Source organism: Strigops habroptila, chromosome 4, assembly GCF_004027225.2.
Source record: "Strigops habroptila isolate Jane chromosome 4, bStrHab1.2.pri, whole genome shotgun sequence".
NCBI classification, from domain to species: Eukaryota; Metazoa; Chordata; class Aves; order Psittaciformes; family Psittacidae; genus Strigops; species Strigops habroptila.
The window spans coordinates 58,575,684-58,597,231 of NC_046358.1; the positions used below are offsets into that span (position 1 = coordinate 58,575,684).

The 21,548-nt window shown below is 38.0% G+C and overlaps 1 long non-coding RNA gene across 1 annotated transcript; it reads right to left on the bottom strand.

The window, feature by feature from the left end:
• Nucleotides 1–15,750: 15,750 nt before the first annotated feature.
• Nucleotides 15,751–21,144, bottom strand: LOC115607082. Its single transcript, XR_003991083.1, has 2 exons — nt 19,604–21,144; nt 15,751–19,570 (listed from the first exon to the last, which is right to left on the bottom strand). It is a non-coding gene; the product is annotated as an uncharacterized LOC115607082 (long non-coding RNA).
• Nucleotides 21,145–21,548: the final 404 nt, after the last annotated feature.

Below are 21,548 nucleotides of genomic sequence, written 5' to 3' on the forward strand. Positions count from 1 at the left end.
AGGTCAAATATACATCAGTCCTGTATGAATTTCATATGCTCATATGAATGTTAAGTATATTCTCTTACTTTCTTTTGACTTCCACTTGTGCTTTTAAACTAGTACTTCATTGCTCTGAGGGTTAAACAGTATCAAGGGTCTGTTTCTTTATCATCACTGCAGACAGGCAGATCACACTAGTTCACTTTCTGTTATGCAATCCAGGAAAAATCATACTCTTTATTCTTTGGCTTACAGGTTCTCACAGATTTGTTCAGTTTATCATCCCAAGAAAGAGAAGTGAAAGAGACTTTCTAGCTGCTTATAGACATCAAATTTGAGTACTGGATGTCAACCCTTTAATATCAAATGAGAAAGGGTTTCCAGGAGTCTACTTGTTCCTGCTTTCTATTGTGAGAGAGATGAGAGCCACAAAGATGATTATATGATGATCAGGAGTCTGGAGTATCTCTCTTATGAGGAGAGATTGTGGGAGCTGGGCCTATTTATTCTAGAGAAGAGAAGACTGAGAGGGGATCTCATTAATGAATATAAATATCTCAAAGGTGGGTGCCAGGAGGATGGTGCCAGACTCTTTTCAGTGGTGCCCAGTGACATTACGAGGAGCAATGGCCATAAAATAAAACACAGGATGTTTCACCTTAACATGAGGAAGAACTTCTTTACATTGAGGGTGGCAGAGCACACGGAGGTTGTGGAGTCTCCCTCTCTGGAGACATTCAAACCCTGCCTGGATATGTCCCTGTGCAACCTGCTGTAGGTGGTGCTGCCTTGGCAGCCGGGTTGGACTAGATGATCTGCAGAGGTCCCTTCCGACCCTAATGATTCTCTGATTCTCTGAGAGATGTAAGTCTAGTCTTAGGTTTGCCAAGACTTTTCTTTCACCAAAAGAAGCAACCTGGTTTAATAATCATAGAACCTTGGGAGTTTATTGTAGCTGGCAGACTGACTCAGACAATGTGCTTTGTATTATACAGAAAGTACATATGCCCAGCTTTAGATCAGGGACACTTACAATGGTTGGTTAAACTTCATGTTTTGGGGAAATCCCAAGAGCTTTTTCTAAAGACCATGTCACTAATGAATTTATGTCAGTACATTTCCTACATTTTCCTATTGAAGTTGCATGAAAATAAAGAAAAGTTTCCTATGGTTTTCTATCAGCATATAAAAGTGCTGATACTACATGTATTATGAAAAACCTTGCAGTGTCCTTTTATCTTGTGAATTTAACAGCTTATTCTGTTCAACATCACATAGTTTGTAGGTTGACACATTGCGCACCTCTTACTTCTCTAGACTCTTGTTTTTTCACTCCACTTCGTTAACTTCTCTTCTGATGATTGTTTTGGTCACGTAGGTTATAGAGGTGACTTTTGTGAATAACCAGAGTTTCATGAATGAGAGAAAAAGCAGCAATAAATGTCTTCTCATGTTAAGATATTCTTGATATATTGCTCATAAAATTATCCCTGACAGGCATTTTTTGCATTCTTTTAAATTCTACAAAAGCAGTTTAGAAAAGCACTGGAGAGATGATTACATATATATATATATATGCACACAAGAATGCAATAAATAAAACTTTTTGTTAACTGTAATAGGCTCAAAAAGTTTATAAAAGTAACTAAATGAATTAATTTCCATAGAATTTCTGCATATAAAATTGCTAGATTTTCTCTCTTGGCTCTCCTCTTACTAGAGAATTAAAAAAGGCCCTTAAAGAAAGGGTGTTCAGCCAAAGAGTTATGAAGGATATCTTTGAACTATGGTACAGTTCATTATCATTCTTCAAAGCTTGTTTTATCCCTAGATATATAACCCTCTATGACCCAGAATTTAGAGGATGCTTGCTGGAAGTATTTAAGTAATAAGAATAGAAGACATGCTACTTTGTAGAGGAAGCTAAATGATTTCTATAATTTATCATACCAACTAGCAATCAGAAGAAAGCCTGTTGTCCAGGTTGTTGAATAAATTATTGTGTATATAAAGGGAACATTTTCTGATTTTATGATTATTTCAATTCCCAAATATAAAGAGATTTCTGTTAAAAGTGCTGTAGGAATACAATGCACTCTTTGTCCGATTTTAGTAGAACTGCCACAATTTAATTTCCTCGTCACAAGTGGGCCTGACTCCTTTATTCATATCTTCATACCTTTTTCAATCTTTATTTCTGCTTCTTAGATGGATGTTTTTTTTTTTCCCCCAAAATTTATTTTGTCAGGTTAAAGGTCATTTTTAAAACTTACTTTACAGTTCAGTGTGCAAAAACATGAAATCAGTATACCATATTTATCCTCATAAAGTATGAAAGAAACACTGTGACAGAACTTGTGAACTTTGAGAACAGGAATAATTGCTTGGCAGAGTAAGTTATTTGTTACTAAGCTAACCATCTTATAACAACAACTAAACCATCACTTGTTCCTGAGTCAGCTTAATCTTTCTACATAGGAACTGCAAAAGCTGGCTCTCTGTTTCAGCAGTTCTTTGCTTGTAATCTTCTGGAATGCAATTTAATTTTCCTCTGGTTCACCTGAGAAATGCTTCCAGGAACCTGATGAATCAGGATTTCAAGGAACACCTCAACACAGAGCAAAATTAAAAATAAAATTTAAAACCCATAGCTTTGTATGTGCAATCTGAATTTGCACATTTGGAAAGACTGATTATGCTTTGTGATGTGATATTGCTTTGTCTTGGCTCCTGTTCTCAGATGCACCTACAGTTGATAAAATTTGTGCCGGTATAATTTGGACTGCAAATGTAATGAAAGATGTCTTCTGGAGAGATTTCTATAGCAGAAACCTTTGCTGTTATTGAAGGGAAATAAACACATCTTTTACTGAAATTTCAGTCTATCAAATATAGGTAAATAGCTTAGATAAGAGTGGGAAAGGTAAATATGTAATATCCTCACATGTCTATGATATTAGAGTCATTTTGCAGTAAAACTACAGTTAGGATGATTCATACCTCTTTTGGAACTATTATTTCAAGCTATCTATAGGTTCAAGAAGACATTATTGCATGTCTTGATGGCTGTATTCAGAACCATAACTTTGCACTTTTCACTAAGTGAGTTTCAGGCAATCTAACTTCAGGTATATTAGTACCTAAATTAGGAATCAGTGATGCCTCAAGAAAATGATTGTATTTGTTAGTAATTTCTCTCTCTCTGCTGAAAATATGGGCAGCTGACATCTTGTGCAGCTAAGACTCTTAAGTCTTATTTAGATGCTAAAGAAGAGGGTATGAATGCCTCTTCATATATAAGAATCCATTTGCCTATGTTACCTACAAGTACTTTTTAAAAAATTATCTAAATGGTTTACAAAAGTACAGGTTTGTTCTTCGGAACTTCAGCCACAAATGCCTGACTTCATAAGCCATTTCACTGTATTGTACTTTTTATTTTTACATAGAATATAAAAGGTTTATTCTTCATCTGAAATTTTAATTCACTAAATGTACAAATGCTGAGGAAAAACAAAGGGTAGTTTTTCTTCAGATCAGTTCAATGGTTAGATTCCTTCCCTCTTCCCCTTCCTTCCTTCCTTCCTTCCTTCCTTTCCTTTCCTTCCTTCTCTCCTTCCTTTCTTCCTTTCCTTCCCTTTCTTCCTTCCTTCTGTTCAATTATTACTGAAAATCCACAGACTCCATTTTCCCTAAATAATCAAATAAAGCAAATTGAATAAAGCAGAAAATCACAGAAATATGCCTGGCAGACACTAGCTTACTAGTTTTCTTGTATAATTGAATAATATTTATCAAGTAAGCTTCTATATACTGAAAAACCATGAAACACTAGAGACTTTTAAAATACTTACACCTGTTTTTCATTAGATATCTACTGTCTTGAAAAGGTAAATGGTGCACATTAGCACTTCAAGAAGAAAACAAGCAATTTCATAAACATTTCTGTAAAAACCACTTGTAACAAACGAAAATGGCTTGCTCTAGTCCGTGAAAGCTAGTAAATACAGACTCTGCTGAAGGTGGAAAGGAAGTGTTTCGTAAACAAAGCCATAATACAATACTGAAAAACTACACGTTTTTGATATTCTGTGGGAAGGAGAGTGTTCATCCAACAGGAAGTTTTAAATTACTGAGGATTTTAAAGATTGTACCTGGTATTTCAAATTAGGAACAACAGGCGGGTGAGCAAAGGTGGATTTAGGGAGGGAGGGGGGAAGGAGAAAAGTTTTATTTTTACTTGCAGACATCTCTCTAGGCTAAAGAAAAATATATTTTAAAATTTACTTTGTCAAAATATGTGGAAAAAATAGGGGTAGGACTTATTTTGCGTACCTACTTTTAGACAGCTGCACATGAACTACTCAGTTATCTTAGCTCCACTAGAGTTAAGAGACCTCTTCAATATGACCATTGGAACTTAGAGTGCTAACTAAGATAACTAGCTGTAGATAACTGCGTACTTTAAGGTAAGATAGGTAATTTTCTGGACTCCACTGACTAGCTGTCTTTCAACTATAATGGCAGCTTGAACAACTAGTTCTTATGTAAAACACCTACACTACAGACATGGGAAGTTAGTTACTTACAAAGTGGTCAAAATTATATCTTGCAACATGCCAAATATAATTAGTTTTTAGAAAATTAGAATATAACATTTGTTCATAACACTTGTTTTGTGCTCTATTAGCTTGTCTACTCTGACTTGTTTTCACTTTAATAGGTATATTGGTTTTGGCTGGGGTAGATTTTATTTTCTTCAGAGCAGCTCATATAAGACACCAGTGTTTCAGCTACTGCTGAACAGTGCTTGTACAGCATGGAGGCTTTCTCTATTTCTTATGCTGCCCCATGGAGGCGTACAAGAAGTCAGGAGGGGACACAGCCAGGACAGCAGTCCCCAACTTCAGTATATGTTCAACGTATTTCAAATATTCTTAATATCTGACCGGCGTGGCAGACTGTCTGCACTGGCTTCCTCAGTGACTTTGTCAGAAAGTTTGTTTAGTTCATGTAAATGTAGCCTACTTTCAAAAATTTGTGCTGGTAATTGACATTCTGGTCATGTATATTACTCTATTGGTAACATGCTTACCCTTGTAAGCAGAATTAGTACAGCAGTCAACTACTAGAGGAAGCACACTCTATATGTTTTGTAAGTAGGCATTTATTCTCACTGATGAATTCAAGACTGAGGTGAAATTTGACTTCAGCTGAATGTGAAGAAAGATGATGGATGAAAGATGATGAAATAAGAAATCTCAAAAGGGTATTTTCTCAGTTTAACTTAGAATCTTCCAAGTTCTGCGTATTGACATTAGAACAGTACTTTAAGTCCAAGCTGGTAAGGACTTGGTGAAATCCTTGGTATTTTAAGAGCTAACCTTGGAGCACAACAGGTTGGAAGAATTCATTATATATTGTGGGGAAACAACACAAATGCTTTTGCTGCCTTATTTAGCGGCAGACATCTTTTGAATATATTGGAGAACTTTCTTTTACCTTCCTGCAAGGTAAAAATGAGACACATGCTTTTCATCTGCTCTGCTTCAGATAAACTGAGATGCCTCAGTTTTCAATTAGGTCACTCCAGGTTTTCACTGGGAAAAACAAACACTTCAAGAGGAACAGGATGGAAGGACGATCACTGTCCAATCTGTTAAGTGGCATGTATGTCTTCGATTTGACACTACGAGTGATCATTTTTGCCTTATTTTATTCATTTACCATGCAAGTTAACTGCAACAATACCTTTGCAAACTAATTCTGAAGAATGTTACTGTCGATTAAATCCTATTTCTGTTATCAGACTTCAACCTGAAGAAAACTGGCTTGTTGACAAAACCCTAACCACGAAGTTGAAAAACCTCATTTTGTGTTGTCCTAAGGTTTCATCAAATTGTTTCAGTTCATAGATGTTGTTTCAAATTTCAAACTGTGCTTCTTAAAATGCGATGTTTTCCTTTTTCACTTGTAACCTGGGTATGGAAAAGTCAGCTAATGAAAAAAAACCAAACAAACCCCAAACCTGGAAGATTCACTGACTGAATGAACAGCACAACTTGTTACATATTGTATCTAGTTTCTTTTATCAAAAAGGTCCTATGAATACTGTGTGCATAATACTAGCAAATTACTGCAGTTTCTGAAGACTGAGAAAAACCTGACCCTTTGAAGTGGCATTTCTGCTTTTTTCTGATCTGAACCTCAGCTATTAGAAATAGCTCGATCATTTTCTTTTCCATGATTACTGTCACCACAGAGATGTTACTTTTGGTTTCAGAAATTCTTACCATATCTTTGAAAAGCATCCCATTTTTCTGTCTGTATAGCCTAGAGTTAGAAAATGATGTTCATAGTTTATATAAATGAAATTTACTCATTTTGTGTATATTTATGGTTAGCTTGCTTATTTTATTTTCATTTTATTCCTGCATTAACTCCTATTTGAAGAATGTATGTGATATTTAGGGAAATTTTAATGCTTTGAAAGTCATTTCAATATTTAGGGGTGTCTAAAATATTTTTTTATTAAACTTCTGTAAACGACGACCTTTAAAATGCAATGGTGTCAACCATGGAGCCTTGTGAGTCATTCTAGGCTATTAAGAAGCAGACTCATCTTTTTTCAAGATAGCATTTTTATAACAAAGTACTAAGTCATCGACTATTCAGAAAACATTAAATAATAAAACAGTCCTCTCATTGGCAGAATAATTCCACTGTAAGCAATGAGAATTACATTCGTGTGCGCTTCCATGTATCCTTATCATTCTGTTTTCTGGATACTGTTTCTTGCTCAGTCTGGCTCCCTGGGTACTCTCCATATTGAATTTTGCTGAATTAGTTCTTAACCTCTGCCTTTTTCTTTCTCTTTCATATGTTCTGAACTTTTTCCTCTCTGTTCCTTAGCCCCACCATGCCAATATCTTCATAAAGCATGAGGGAATCGAGCAGGATTTGGCTTAAGAATGTATTAACACTGGTTAGGGGTGGGGGCTGTGGAACTATTGTCCCAGTCATACATCAGTTCTTTTTGAATAAACATTACCCTTATACCACATGCAGCATGTGGAGGGTTAACCACCAAGCTTCCTTATTAAGCAGTGTTTAAATACTTTTTAACAAAAAAACCCAGAAACAAAACCAAAAAAAAAAAACCAACCCCACAACAGAAAACAAACAACCCCCCCAAAATTTAGTGTTCTAACTCTGTAATTGGATACTTTAATATACTATTTGATCACCTGTATATTCTAATTAGCCTCTTCTGCATCTGTCTGCCTGTAATATTAAGTCTTCACAAAGTGATGTTTATTGTTTGTGGTTCTATATTTAGTTGGGATCAGACTAAAAAAAAATCCAAACCTTCGATATGTGTCCAACCTTATTTAGGAAACCTCTCCAAGCAGTTTTACCTTGTAGCATATTTATCAAGCATTTATAATTTATGTAATTTAAACCTGTTACAGTCAGATCTAAGCAAAAACACAGTATTGCTTCTCCTTCCCTAAATACGGCTTCAGAAGGAAAGCCATCCTAAGAATCTCCAATTCTTCCTCACTTTCCCTGCCTGCAGAGATTTTTAAGAAGGCAAGTCAAGTGGGGATTCAGTTCTCCATGTAGCTATGTTATAAAATGCATTCACTGGTGCTGCTTTTTCAAACGTGACATTCACTTTGACGTAGCACATACATGAAAGCACATAATTTCATAATATATCTTTGTTAGGCTATCAACAACCATATCTGAGTAGAAACTGCACAGGAAAATTGGGATAAACTATAATTACTCAGACTGGCCTTTGAGCACGACACAGAAATCTGTGGTGTATTCATGTGGTGAGTATTATGGGATGCTGATGAGTGCAGGCACACAGAACAGCTCATTCAGCAACAGAGCCACATGAGCTACTCTTTGTCTGTGTATGCTTATCCACCCTCCAGCAGGGACTAAAGCTGTAGCTTTTCTACCTTAGCAGTAGGTGTTGGGTATGAAGCTGTGCCTCTCCATGCACCCTGAATACAGCTTTTGTGCAAGCTGTATGGTCCCGAGTTCTCTCCAGTCATTCAGCTGTATCACAGACTTTTCTTTGAAACCACCTTCACCCTACACCTTCTAATTTTACTATCTTTTCTCCTACAAAATCGACAGTGAGCCTCTAGCTTTTGTCTTCCATGCCAGTTTTCTCCCACTCTATTATTTTTTTGCTAGATATATTTCCTTGCCAGTTCTCTTTTTCTTTAATTTTTCATCTTCAAACTTTGCTCATTCTGTCATGGGTGTATTTCTATCATAGAGGTTCATTTTTACTTTTTTTACTGTATAACTAAGGATTTGGATTCAGATCGCCTTCAGGCACTGTAAATCCCAGGATATTAAAATGTCTTTGGTGCACATCCAGAAATGTCTTTTTGAGAATATGTTGGGATGTAAAAGTTAACAGTCCTTGGCACCAGTACTGAACCCCCCTTCATTTTTATCCGAGTGACTTCCTGAAACCTGTAGCTGCAAACAGGCTGACATTCCTCACTGCTATGAGTTGTGAGAGGCAATATTGTCCACCCATATTAGCCTGTAACAGACACTACTGACCAAGGTGATGGCTTATGACAAGATCTTGATCTCTGTTTTCCATGAGTAAACCTCATCAGAGATCAAAATCTACGATCTTGGTATTGTTCCATGACATAGTCCTGCCATTCAGGTTCATAAAAAGTAACAGATGTAGCAGGTGACAGCTTTGAGGCTTAGCTTTTTTGCCTTCAGACTTCACCACCATTGAGCCTATTCCCAGATCTGTTCTGGAAATTCAATTATTCCACCCTCAGTATCCTCTATTTCATGGCGTGCCTGCTGGACAGCTTATGCAATTAGAGAAAATGTTTGTGGCTCTGATCCCGAGTTACTTCTTGTTTCTCAGGATGAGTAGTTGCCCAGTGAAGGATCAACTGTGACCATTTACTTTCTATTGATGGTTAGTTACTGTTTATTCCCCCTTCAATCCTGATTCTTTTAGAAGGCTGGTAAGACTCTTTCCTTTAGTTGGAGACCCTCTATAATGTATATAGGTCTTTTTTAAGCGACTGCGAGAATCTGGCAGATTACCACCCCTGACTTCAGGATGATACAAGTGGCTTCCTCCATTCCTCTCTTTCTCCCTTTCATATTTCTTTCTTTCCTTCCTGTCTGCCTGCCTTCCCTTTTCTCAGCTGATTCCATCACTTTCTGGACTGCAGGTCAGATCCTGACCTATTTTGCCTTTTTGTTTAGCTATCACCTATTATCATACCTGCTCTTGATAACATATTTCCTTCCCAGCCATAGCTGTAGATTTTCCTTTTATTCTGCAGTTCTGCTTTAAAGGGATTATGTATGTTTTAATGAATGATGCCAAGTTTCCTGGAAACATCTCCTGGTTTTGGCTGGGATAGAGTTAATTTTCTCCCTAGCAGCTGGTGCGGTGCTGTGTTTTGGTTTTCGTCTGATAACACACCAATGTTTTAGCTGTTGTTGAGTAGCACTTACCTTGATCAAGGTCTTTTCAGTCTCATGCTCTGCCAGCGAGGATGGGCACGGGAAGCCGGGAGGAAGCAGAGACAGGACACCTGACCCAAACTAGCTAAAGGGGTACTCCATATCACAGCACGTCATGCCTAGTATATAAACCGGGGGGAGTCACCCGGAAAGCCCAGATCGCTGCTCGGGTCGGGCTGGGTATCGGTCAGCAGGTGGTGAGCAATTGTATTGTGCATCACTTGTGTTTTTTCTCTCAGGGGTTGGGGTTTATTCCTTCCTCATTATTATTACTACTACTACTACTACTACTATTTTGCTGTTATTTCAATTATTGAACTGTTCCTTTCTCAACCTGCAGGTTTTTACATCTTTCCCGATTCTCCCTGGGTGTGAGGAAGAGAGTGGCTGGTGGCCGGGTGGGCTTAAACAGTGACAAAACATTTTTTTATTTACAATTAGACTCTCACTTAAAGTTACGCAATATGTATAAATGCAATACATAAAACAGGACACATAATTTAATTAATAGGAATGTTTGGGGGGTTTATGTGCTGAATGCAGGGTGGGTATCAAAGCATTAGCCCTACTGCCTAGTCCTTAACCCTTGAAAATACTTCCTACTTCCCAGACACATAGCTTCTAGAAAATAGGGTACCCACTACTTTGTGAGTTCATCTTCATAAACCATAGCTATTCCTATGACCTAGGTAAATATTAATGATAGCAGAATATCAGGAACTCTCTGTAACAATGTTCGGCAATTTAGCATGTAAGAATAATAAAGAAATATTTCATGCCAATGAAACATCTATATGTAATACCCCTATAGTAGTCGCATCTTCCCTGTGAAGGTGGTGAGGCCCTGGCACAGGTTTCCCAGAGAAGCTGTGGCTGCCCCACCTCTGGCAGTGTTCAAGGCCAGGTTGGACGGGGCTTGGAGCAACCTGGTCTGGTGGAAGATGTCCCTGCCCATGGCAGAGGGTTGGAACTAGATGAGCTTTAAGGTCCCTTCCAACCCAAACCAGTCTCTGATTCTGATTCTATGGAGAATGATTCCTGAATCAAGCTCCAATTGCTTACAGACTTAAAATACAGGAAAGGTTAGTTTTATCTTTTGAATCTATTGACTTAAGAACTAACAATTTCAAGTATATAATAAAGACCTAGGAGAAACCACAAAGAAAAAAATATATCTTAGTTTGAATTCTTGTTTCCAAAACATCAACATTGTTTTGTAGTAATAGTTTTGTGCACCGGTGTGGTGGTACAAACGAAATTAGCTCGTAGTTGCAGCTCTGTTTCATTTGCTATAGCATTTCCGAGTAAACGTACTTGCAAAATGACTTTTTTTACATTTTGCTAATAAAATGATGCATATTCCACCCTTTAAAGATTGTATTCTCATTATGCAAATTTGTATGAAAAATTGATATTTGTGCCACAGATCAACAAACATATCTTCATAGGGTAAGAAAAGAAAAAATAACCTCTGTGTTTCTTGTGCAGCTTGGAGTGTATTGGCTTGGGGTTTTTGTTTTGGTTTAGTTTTTTCAAGGTACCTTTAGCCTTATTTTTGCTGCACACCTTCACGAGATTTTTTTTGCATTGCTACCACCTAATGGTCATAATGTCTTGCCTTAACTCTAATGGTAGTAATTTTGTCTTACGCACAGCTTTCAGACAGAAATCATACAATGGCTTTTGTCTTTCGATCAAAAAAATAAAAAAGTAGTAAAATACTAAAATTACTGCCAGACTTTCATCAGCTAATTTTTTTCTATTTGCACAGTACAGTCTTTCTTCTTCAGTGTTCCTGACTTTCTAATGGTAAAGAGGGTTATGATTAATTTGCAGATAGAATAGCCCTTTTCTAAATGCATACTACTCAATAAATGAACAAGCTGCTAACAGTAATTAAAGTAATGTCATCCTGTGCTAAAATTGCTTGTGCTAATAAAGCTAATTGGCAACAGAAAGCATTAACTGTGATTAGTCATATGCATCTAATGTCATCACCAGTGCCTATAATTTTCTACATAGAGGGAATTTCACATCTGTTTTAAATCACTTGTCTGTTGTCTGCCTTGGTGTTCTCTCCTATATTATTGTATCAAAGATTCTTTTACTACAATAGATGAGAGAAAAGTTGATTCTCTTTTTCAAAGAGCTGCACAGTAGAGAACAAGATATGAAGCATTTCCAAGTCACTTACTATGAAATTCATGCTCGATTTTAGATAAATTAATAAATCTGCATTTTCCTTCTTTTGCATATAGCCTGATACCTCTTTCTACAGCATGTACATTATTTGCAACAGAACGTTCATCTAATCAACTTAGACCCAAGCTGTATTTCACAGTAAAGCAGATGAGTCAAAAGATCCATTTTGCATCTGTTACGGAAATTTGCAAGAAATCATTATCAGAAAGACAAACTTTCCAGACTTTTGCACCATTTATGATAGACAAACTCTTAGCTGTAAGAACACTAATTATTTGCTGTATCAATCCAAAAGGGCAGATCTTAAGTTATCAAGAACCAGGTGGCTGAAAATGCAGCTTTAGAGACCAAAAATTTACTACTTACTTTTTTTGCAGCATTCTTTTTTTATATTTGAAGATTTCCTCCTTTCTTCAGTTTTTTAATAGCTCACCAATCACTTCTACAAGTGTTTTTCACAAATCACATTTACTATGCCTCTCTAATTCACACAGCTTTCGCTGTTCTCTGTCCAAATGGGTACCTTTTTCTAAAAACACAAAGGTGTTCTCAAGTTCTTCAGCTGAGGCTTTTTACCTGTGCTGGATGGAGTAACTATTCCATCTGACCCCCACCATTTACTACACTTCTTAGTTTACTTTTATCCAGCTGCTTAGAATCACTGATTGTGTTCACCTGATGTTTGGCCTCACTGACTGTGTAAAAATGTAGAGATATCATATCACCTCAGGATCAGCAAAGGCAAACCAACTGATCTCAGCTTGCAGAGAGATATATAGAGATAAGAGTAAAGGGAACATTTGCTCTTTGAACAGCTCCAATGAGCCTTTTTGTGTTTTGCTGCAATTACCTGGCTTTTTCCACTTCTTATTTCAGGCATATGCCCATTACTCAAGAAGCCACCTAGTTGCTTGTGATGTTTTTTTAATCCCATTTCTGAGTATGATCAGGTCCTGACTTTTTTTCATCCCTCTTCATTTTCTAAGACTAGGTTCCAGATCTACTTATAAAAATGCTCATAATTTTGGAATTTGTCATGATATTACTCATATGAATTAGATGCATCACTATGACCTGCATCTGTGGTTAATGTGACACTAATGTCAGTACCCTCACTCTTTCATAGAGTATCTTAAATTTCACAAAATAACTTAATTGCAAAGATACGAAGAGCCTGATACTTACCCATATCAAACCATTCTTAATCAGATTCAATTTCTTGGATTGTATAGACCACAAATGATTTTGTTTTGTTGAGTTTTGGGTTTTTTTTAAAGATTCAGTAGAAATGAAAGATACAAATTTGAAACCCTAGAACTGCGGGTATTAATGTTCATTTTATCAGCTGATAACACAAACTTCATGATAATTTGTTCAAAAGATCCGAGTGACATGTTAGGGAGCTCAGAGGAGAGTGACCATATTGGCTCACTTGTACCTGTGCTTCTCAATTTCAGAAAATGTTCTTTAACTTTTAGATGACTTAGCTGACAAAATCTTCCCATTCTGAGAGGCCAAAGTGGTCCTGTTCTGATTTTGGCTGGGATATAGTTAATTTTCTCCCTAGCAGCTGGTGCAGTGCTGTTTTGGCTTCAGCCTGAGAACAACGCTGATAACACACCAATGCTTTAGTCGTTGCTCTGTAGCACTTACCCTGATCGAGGACTTTTCAGTCTCATGCTCTGCCAGTGAGGAGGAGCATGGGAAGCCAGGAGGAAGCAGAGACAGGACACCTGGCCTGAACTAGCCAAAGGGGTATTCCATACCACAGCACGTCATGCCCAGTATAGAAACTGGGGGAAGTTATCCAGAGGGGCAGATCACTGCACAGGTCAGGCTGGGTATTGGTTAGCGGGTGGTAAGCAATCGTATTGTGCATCACTGCTGTTTATCGGTTTTTATTCCTCTCTTTTTTCCTTTTTGTTACAATTATTATTATTACATTTTACTGTTATTTTAAACTGTCCTTATCTCAACCCACAGCTTTCACCTTTTTCTGATTCTTCTCCTCATTCCACTGGGGCAAGGGGAAGGGGGAGACTGAACGGCTGTGTGGTGCCTAGTTGTCAGCTAGGGTTAAATCATGACAGGTCCATGCAGACCCTGGAGATTTCTAATTTTTGACAGTTTTGATAACTTTAAAGTACCCAACTCCTTTGTAATGGCAGCAGTACTCATGTTTATAAGAAATAGGCACTGTGTTTGCCTGGGCACATAAAATCATAACCCACCTCTGTGAAATCTCTAAAAAGAGCCCCAAGCTTTTACCTGTGTATACCCAAGAGTAGTATGTAATTGTTGTTAGAGCTCATGACCACCACTAAAGACCAGTTCATCCTTTCTATCCAACATGGTGAACTTGGATACTGACTAATGCTGCCCAGGGAGTACAGTTAGGACTCCTGGTCTTGCGAATGACAGCATTTGCAAGAATGTTTTACAACCAAAGACTTCAAGACCCAAATTTAGATGCTCTTTCATTTCAGTTAAAGAAGTATATGATCACTATATGGGCCGTGCAGCCAACATTTACCGCCGTAAGACTCATGGAAAATGTTCCTGAAAAGAGATGACGAGGGGGGCATGATGAAATATGACGCAACCACAAAAAATGATATCGAGACACCAGGGACTGATTATGAGGAGAAGCCATTTAACTTGTAACCAAAGGAGGACAGCAATGAAGTTTCTCATGTCACCCTCAGGGATTTTGGGTGGAGACTCTTCAGCAGGTAGTACAGTGATGCTTACGTTGTATTTGCCTCAAGATGTTCATGCAAGGGAGAAGTCCTCTAACATCAGTGTTGCCTACAAGGGCAGAATAGAGGATAAGTCTTCTTGGTACAGGATGATAAACACTATTTCATGCTAGAGGAGTGGAAAATTGAAACGATAGGGCCCAGTTTTAGGTATTTTTAAGGAGACAAAATTAATAACAAGGAAGCATAGACTGCAATAAGGAAATAAAATTAGAAAATGAGTAGATAAATGTGAACTTTTTGGCAAACATGGAAAGTTAAGGGGGAGTTGTGCCTCACAAGTCTATGAGATACAGTGCTACAAATGGGGTTGTGCCCTGGAAAGCTAATCTTTATGATAGAAATGGAAAATGCTTTTAAATTCAGAGTTTTTTAATCATTGATCAGAATTGACATGTATCTGAAGCACATTGTAGGATAATCATAGGCTAGTTACTTAATTCCTTGGCATTCTTCTCGTCACTGCTTCTTCATATCACCCTTCTCAAATTGAAGTTTTGTCATTTTATGATTTAAAAGCTTTATGGTTCTTGCCCTCACTTTGGAACTTACATCCTACACATTTATCATTTACTGGTCTAATGGATAAGTAGACCAGTAAGGGGCAAATTGACCTGCCTGAGAAAGAAATGCAATATGCTGCTACCTATGTAACTGCTGTCCAGCTTCCCAGAATATCACTTAACATTTTATTTGTAATTATTGTTCTTCTGATTAGTAAGCAAGAAATTTTTGATAATGAACTATCTCTATCATTCAGTTTCAGTTAACGTAACTATATGGCTACATGAGCCAGCTATTTCCCTAGGCTTTCCCAATAATCACTGGAGAGGAAGGTTTCTCTGCAGGAACACTGTGAGTCTACCTACTGCAGCTCATGAATGCTGCCTTTTCAAATATAAAAACATTTGTCACTTTCAGACTAAACAAATATGAGAAGATATTAATAGATGCTACAGCCAATTTAAGCTTTAGGTGTTCAAAGTGCAAAATAGTCTTACACAGCAACTAGTAATGCTAATCCTGTGTCAACACGTCACCAGTAAGTAAAACACAGAAGTGTTACCCTGGTCATCATTCAAATGTATGTTCTACAGCAAATGTTTCATCAATACAAAAGTGCCCAAATCTGACTAAATCTCAGTTTAATTACTTGGTTAAGAGTTTTTATTTCTTTTAAGTGCATAGGGAACATTACAAATTTGCTGACAGAACTCCAGTACTACATCCAAGACTGCAAATTTTTTTAGGGTACTTTTATTTTTTTTTTACTATGGAGTTAGCCCACACTAGGAAGATGATTCTGGTGTACTTCATACAGAATTTAAAAACTTTTCCTGTAAGATGAAATTGTCCATCTTTTCCTTCTTCTTTCATGACGGCAACAGTCATAGATTGATATTAGTGTAATTAGTGATTATACGTGTAATTGAGGAGTTTCACTATGCTGTTTATTATTATTTATTATACTAAAAATCTATGAAAAGGAGGCATTTTTCCCTACACTGTTTATGAAAGGGCAGGTATATCTTTTAATATCACAGTAACAGCTGTTTGAGAATGTGCCACCACTATTGATTCTCTGGTGTCATTAACAGTTGTAAACCTGATGAAAAGAACAAAAGCTTTAATCTTAAACCCATTTAAACATTGATATTTTTATTTAACACCTGTAATCTATTACAAACAAGTTTTTATCTTTAAACTGAACAAATGTCTTCCTTTAAAGATAGTGACAGTAGTAAAATATATTATAGGAAATGCTTTAGAATACTTTAAATCCTTAGAAAATGGGTAGAAATGCATAGTGGAAAGAAAACCAAATTACATGGGATGGGACAAGTGGTCATGTTTTCCTTTCTGGTGACAATGCAACTTGGTTGTGCAGCTCAAAGTTTTGAAGTGTTGGATACTACCAAAGGGAGCTATTGAACTTTGCTGAGCCTCGACTTCTGCAGGACATGAGGACCCTGCAAATTAAGACTCAAGCTGAGCATTGAGAGCCACTGAGGCTGGAAATCTGGGGACTTTGCCACCCCTGAAGTGTTCTGCATCATCTCAGGCACCAGATCTCAATCAAGCCTCTTCCTACTGCCCAGCTGTCAGTTTACTCCTCTTACAGCAGCACAGGCCCTTTTCTTCCCCACAAATGCACAGGGTCCCAGACAGGAAATATACGTCCTATTTGGATTTCTACCATTTTGCCAGTTTTCAAGTGGGCAAGGGACGAGAAATAAAAAAGAGTTTAAGCACAGACTACATGGAATTACGCTGTTTATAACTCAAACTGAGCTACTCACACAGCATGTGACAGACCCAGAATTCCAGCTGATCTGGTGAAAAGAAAAAACACAACACGTAGGAAACAAGGGTACAAGAAATTTGAGTCTAAAGGCTCAGCAGAAGGCAAGTTTTGGGCTGCTAGAGGACTCCCAGCCAGTGCTTCGGTATTAGTTGCATTTCACATTACTATGAGAAACAAACTAAGCAGTTCTGACCTAGTTCCTCATTGTGACAAATTAAAATTGCAGTATACCAAGTCATGTCTAAGAAAAAGGTGTGATGCATCATAGACGCAGTGACGTACTCAGGCTTTTGCTTTTGCAAAAAACTGATGTCAGATGCAAGGCACTGCAGTTGTACGGATAGCTGGTAAACTGAAGACAGAAGATGTGGAACTTCTTCCTGCATAATTTAACTCTTCAGATATGGGGTAAGAAGAGTTTTATTTCAGTTAGATCTACTGCCTGGATTTGTATAATATATGCCACTTCTCAATTTTAGACCTATTGTCAATTACAAACTGGAGCGATAAAATTGTATGCTTTTTTGACTGTTAGTAGCAAGTTATTTTATCCAGATCTATTAAAAGCCTTCAACTAATATAACTAACATTCACCAATCAGAGGCAAATTACTGGACACAAAACAGCAACAGTAGGAAAGAAGTGAAATTCCAGTCTTCGTTCGACAGCTCTGTAGAAGAGATGTTTTGAATTGCCTCTTTCAGCTTTAGACATACATGCTTTTCCTTATCAGCCTTCATCTCTATTTAGCTTCTAACATCCATGAAAAGGAACATTTACTTCATAAATACCTGTCTTAAATACGTGATTTTTGCAGTTCTAATGACAGTTCATTCTATCTTTGCAGTCCCCAGTCTTAGTTCTGTGAAATCCTCCACGAGACATCAGGCAAAAGAGAATGCCAAATACAACACTGCCAGGATTCTTAATGCATAGAAGGCATGAGCTAATTGGACTGTACAATGTATCTGTCACTCAATTTGTAACTGTCATCTTTTGAGTGTAGAAACCCCCTCATTTCTAGCACTGTTCTTTTTTCTTCAGTTCCGTAAGAAACTATCCCGATAAAGCCCTCACACAAAAGGGATACAAGTCCCTTACAATGAAGAGTACTAGGCAGCGTTGACATAGATTCTGCTCTCTCCTTCACTACTCCTAAGAGGGGTTTGTTTCAGAGTTCAAGTACTATACATCCACTGCTAATATATATGCTATGGCAGCAGCAAAGCAGTGAGCAATTCTTACACATATATTCAGTAAGCCAAAGACCTAATAAATATATGTCAGCTTAGTAGTAGGTATCACTACTTTGTTTCTCAACAGAAAAGCTGTAGCTAATAGAAAAGCTTATGCTTTGATTTTCTAAAACATTCTTAGAGGTTTGTAGCACACATCAAGGCCCTCCAGTGCTTACAAAATAGTAATTCTTGCCCCATTATGCTTTCCACTCTGAGGTCAAAAAAGCTTTTTTGTTACAAGAACATACAGTGAAGATTGTCAAAGGTAGCAGTATTCAAGCAGAGACATACTAGCCTGGAACAAAGCTGGAGCTAATCTAAAGTTCGGAGACCATATTAAGTCCTATAGTCATATATGCCTGTGGAATACCTTGATGATATATATGGTTGGGTTTTATGACAGTATCAAAACAATCTTAAAAATTAACTAATAACCCTTTCAAACATGCCATACTATCAGTCGTATCTTTTGTTATATGTAAGCAAAGACTAAATCTGCAGTCCTCATAGCAAGTCTAGAGAGAAGTGTCTCAAGACTACTAACGTAATTAGAAAACTATATAACCACGTATTTTTTGTCTAGCAGCAGCAATCATTCGAGTTTCTCAATCTTCACATTCCAAAGGGTCAGATTTCAGTACATAATACTCAGCCCATGCCATCAGTATAAATAAATAAGAACAACTTATTCAGAGGATTCTATTACTGGGCATCCTGTTTCTTTCTTCTAGTCCATCTCACAACTTCATCTTTTTCCATGATTAACTTGACGCAGGCATCATGGCCATGAATTATCCGAAGAAAGTTCTCCCAGGAGCACATGTCCATCCTGAAGGTCTTTTTTTACAGCAGTCACCCATTATTTACTTAGCCAGCTAGAAAATTCGATTTTCTTTTTCTAGTTCATTTAAGTGTGGCAATGACCAAAAAGAAACAAAAGCTTTCTTGAGATTAAAATCTCCAAATGTCCTTCAATTTCCCGCAAAGCTTAACTTTATTATTTATCTGCCTTATTTCTTTCAAGCCAGTATCTTGACATATGCAACACAGATGATCTTCCCATTTGACTCTGTTGCCTACCTATAACCTTTTGGTGGCAGACTTTGAACATCTGTAAACATGAAGAATTTCTTGCTCCTAATATAAATGTTTTAGTGTAACTGAGTGATCTAATTTCTGTATGAATATGCCACGCTACTCCAACACCGCTTTCCTTATTTCTCTCTAGACGCACGGCACAAAAATGCATTTAGAAGTAGCAGCTACCCCTCTCATTGATGGAACTGGTTACTTTGTCATTTTAGAACATAGTTCATACTTTCTCAGCTAATAGAAGATACTGTCGGAGAATAGTGCAGGTGAAAGAGCACCAAGCATTCTCATATGCAAATTCAAGCCTAACGTAACCATTAACCTGCACCTAGTTTTATGATGAAAGCCTATTTCTGAGATACTCTGTTCTACTTCATAATTGGAGACTTGCACTAGGCATGCCTTACCATGTGGAGAAAGCTTTCTCCAGAGCTGAGCCATCTCAAAGATGCAGCCTGCTCAGCTCTGACACTGGGGTGGCTGGGGACAGGAGGTCCCGCATGCAATGTCCTATCTGTAGCCACTAGTCTCTGGACTTAGTGCAAAGTCAAGGGCAATCTGCTCTTCCAGCGGAGACCAGGAAGCTCCTAGAGAACAACCCAGATGAGTGTACTTCATCTGGACTATTTTCAGAATGCATTAGACCACTTCTTAGAGCAACTGGAGGCTTCTTCCACCACACCACAGACCTTCCTTTCTCACAGAGGATGTCAGGATGGTTTACATCTGTGCAACACCAAATTCAAAGTTGCAGTCAACCTGTCTGTGTGTTCTTGAGGACAGCACTGATGGCAATTGCTGAAGCAGCTAGACTTCACCATTGAATTGAGAAGAATTTAATGCAGCATGCAGAAGCACAGTAGTTAATAGATTAACAGCATCAATACAAGTTTACGGATGAACCACTGTCATTCCACCACTTCTGGTGGAAGCCAATAGTGTTGATTCAATAATCACAAGTTCTTGCCTCAGTTTCTGGGAAGTTATAAACACATCAGCAAAAAGGCTCAAGTAGCTGGACTATGATGGAAACAGAGAAATCTTCTGTAACAGAAGCTGAAGTTGGTCTCAGAAACTAGAGACACCAGTTCCTTCTCCCGTCATGTTACACTCAGGCTGGCTGGAAACCACTGATAGTGTCTACACATGCAGGGACGGGAGCTTAAAAACATTTTATACTTACTGAAGTGCTCCAGAATGGGCTGTACCATATGCACAACTACCTCTTTCTTCTTCCTAGTATTCTACAGTTCAGGGAATTTAGGAAATGTACCATGCACACTGCAGCTAGACATTTTAAGAAGAGAATATACCCTACCTATTGGTGTGCATGCACACAAGTGAGTATCTCTCTGTATTATTTATACAGCTTAGTTTAAAACTGTCTTAAGTGCTTGGACATAACAATCAATATGAATTATGCATGGATCACATAAATTACACGTGATCCATATACTTAAAACATTTTAGGTATTGTGAAGTCACCCACCACTTCCGAGTTGTGACTTGTTTTTAGAGTACTTCAAAATAAACAGCATGAAGAAGAGCCACACTCTTCCTCAGTCCTTTTAGCTTTTAAAGCTACTTAATTCTGAAGAGACCCCAGAGAAAGAATAGGACCCCATAATCCCACGAACATCTCACAATTCTTAGTTACTACCTTTTCTCATTTGAATGTTGGCTGATCAATATGCACAGTCCACCTGACTCACTCCAAAGCAAAACCCTTCTAAATAGAAAGCACATGTCAGAACGATGGCTCAGCAGTGACTATGGAACCACCACCCTCTTTAACAAATACAGCACTAACAAGTGTTTCTAGAAAGATAAAGCAGGAAAAGTGTTCTGGAGAACTCCAGCAGAAAGGTCACTTGAGTTTTAGCACTCGGTAGACTTATTTTAGCAATTTTGTGCCACTGTCTGATACAGATACCAACAGAAGACAGTCAACATCTTTATTGATGATCTGGATGAGGGGATCGAGTGCACCCTCAGTAGGTTTGCAAACAACACCAAGTTGGGTGGGAACGTTGATCTGCTGGAGAGTAGGTAGGAAGGCTCTGCAGAGGGATCTGGACAGCCTGGATCAATGGGCTGTGGCCAGTGGCATGAGTCCAACAAGGCAAAGTGCCGGGTCCTGCACTTGGTCCACAACAACCCCTTGCAATGCTACAGGCTTGGGGAAGAGTGGCTGGAAAGCTGCTCATGGAAAAGGACCTGGAGGTACTGATTGACGGAGCTGAACATGAGCCAGCTTTTGCCCAGGCAGCCAAGGCGGCCAACGGCATCCTGGCCTGTATCAGCAATAGGGTGGCCAGCAGGACTAGCGAAGTGACTGTCCCACTGTACTTGGCACTGGTGAAGCTGCAGCTCAAGTCCTGCGTTCAGTTCTGGGCCCCCCACTACAAGAAGGACACTGAGGTGCTTGAGCAG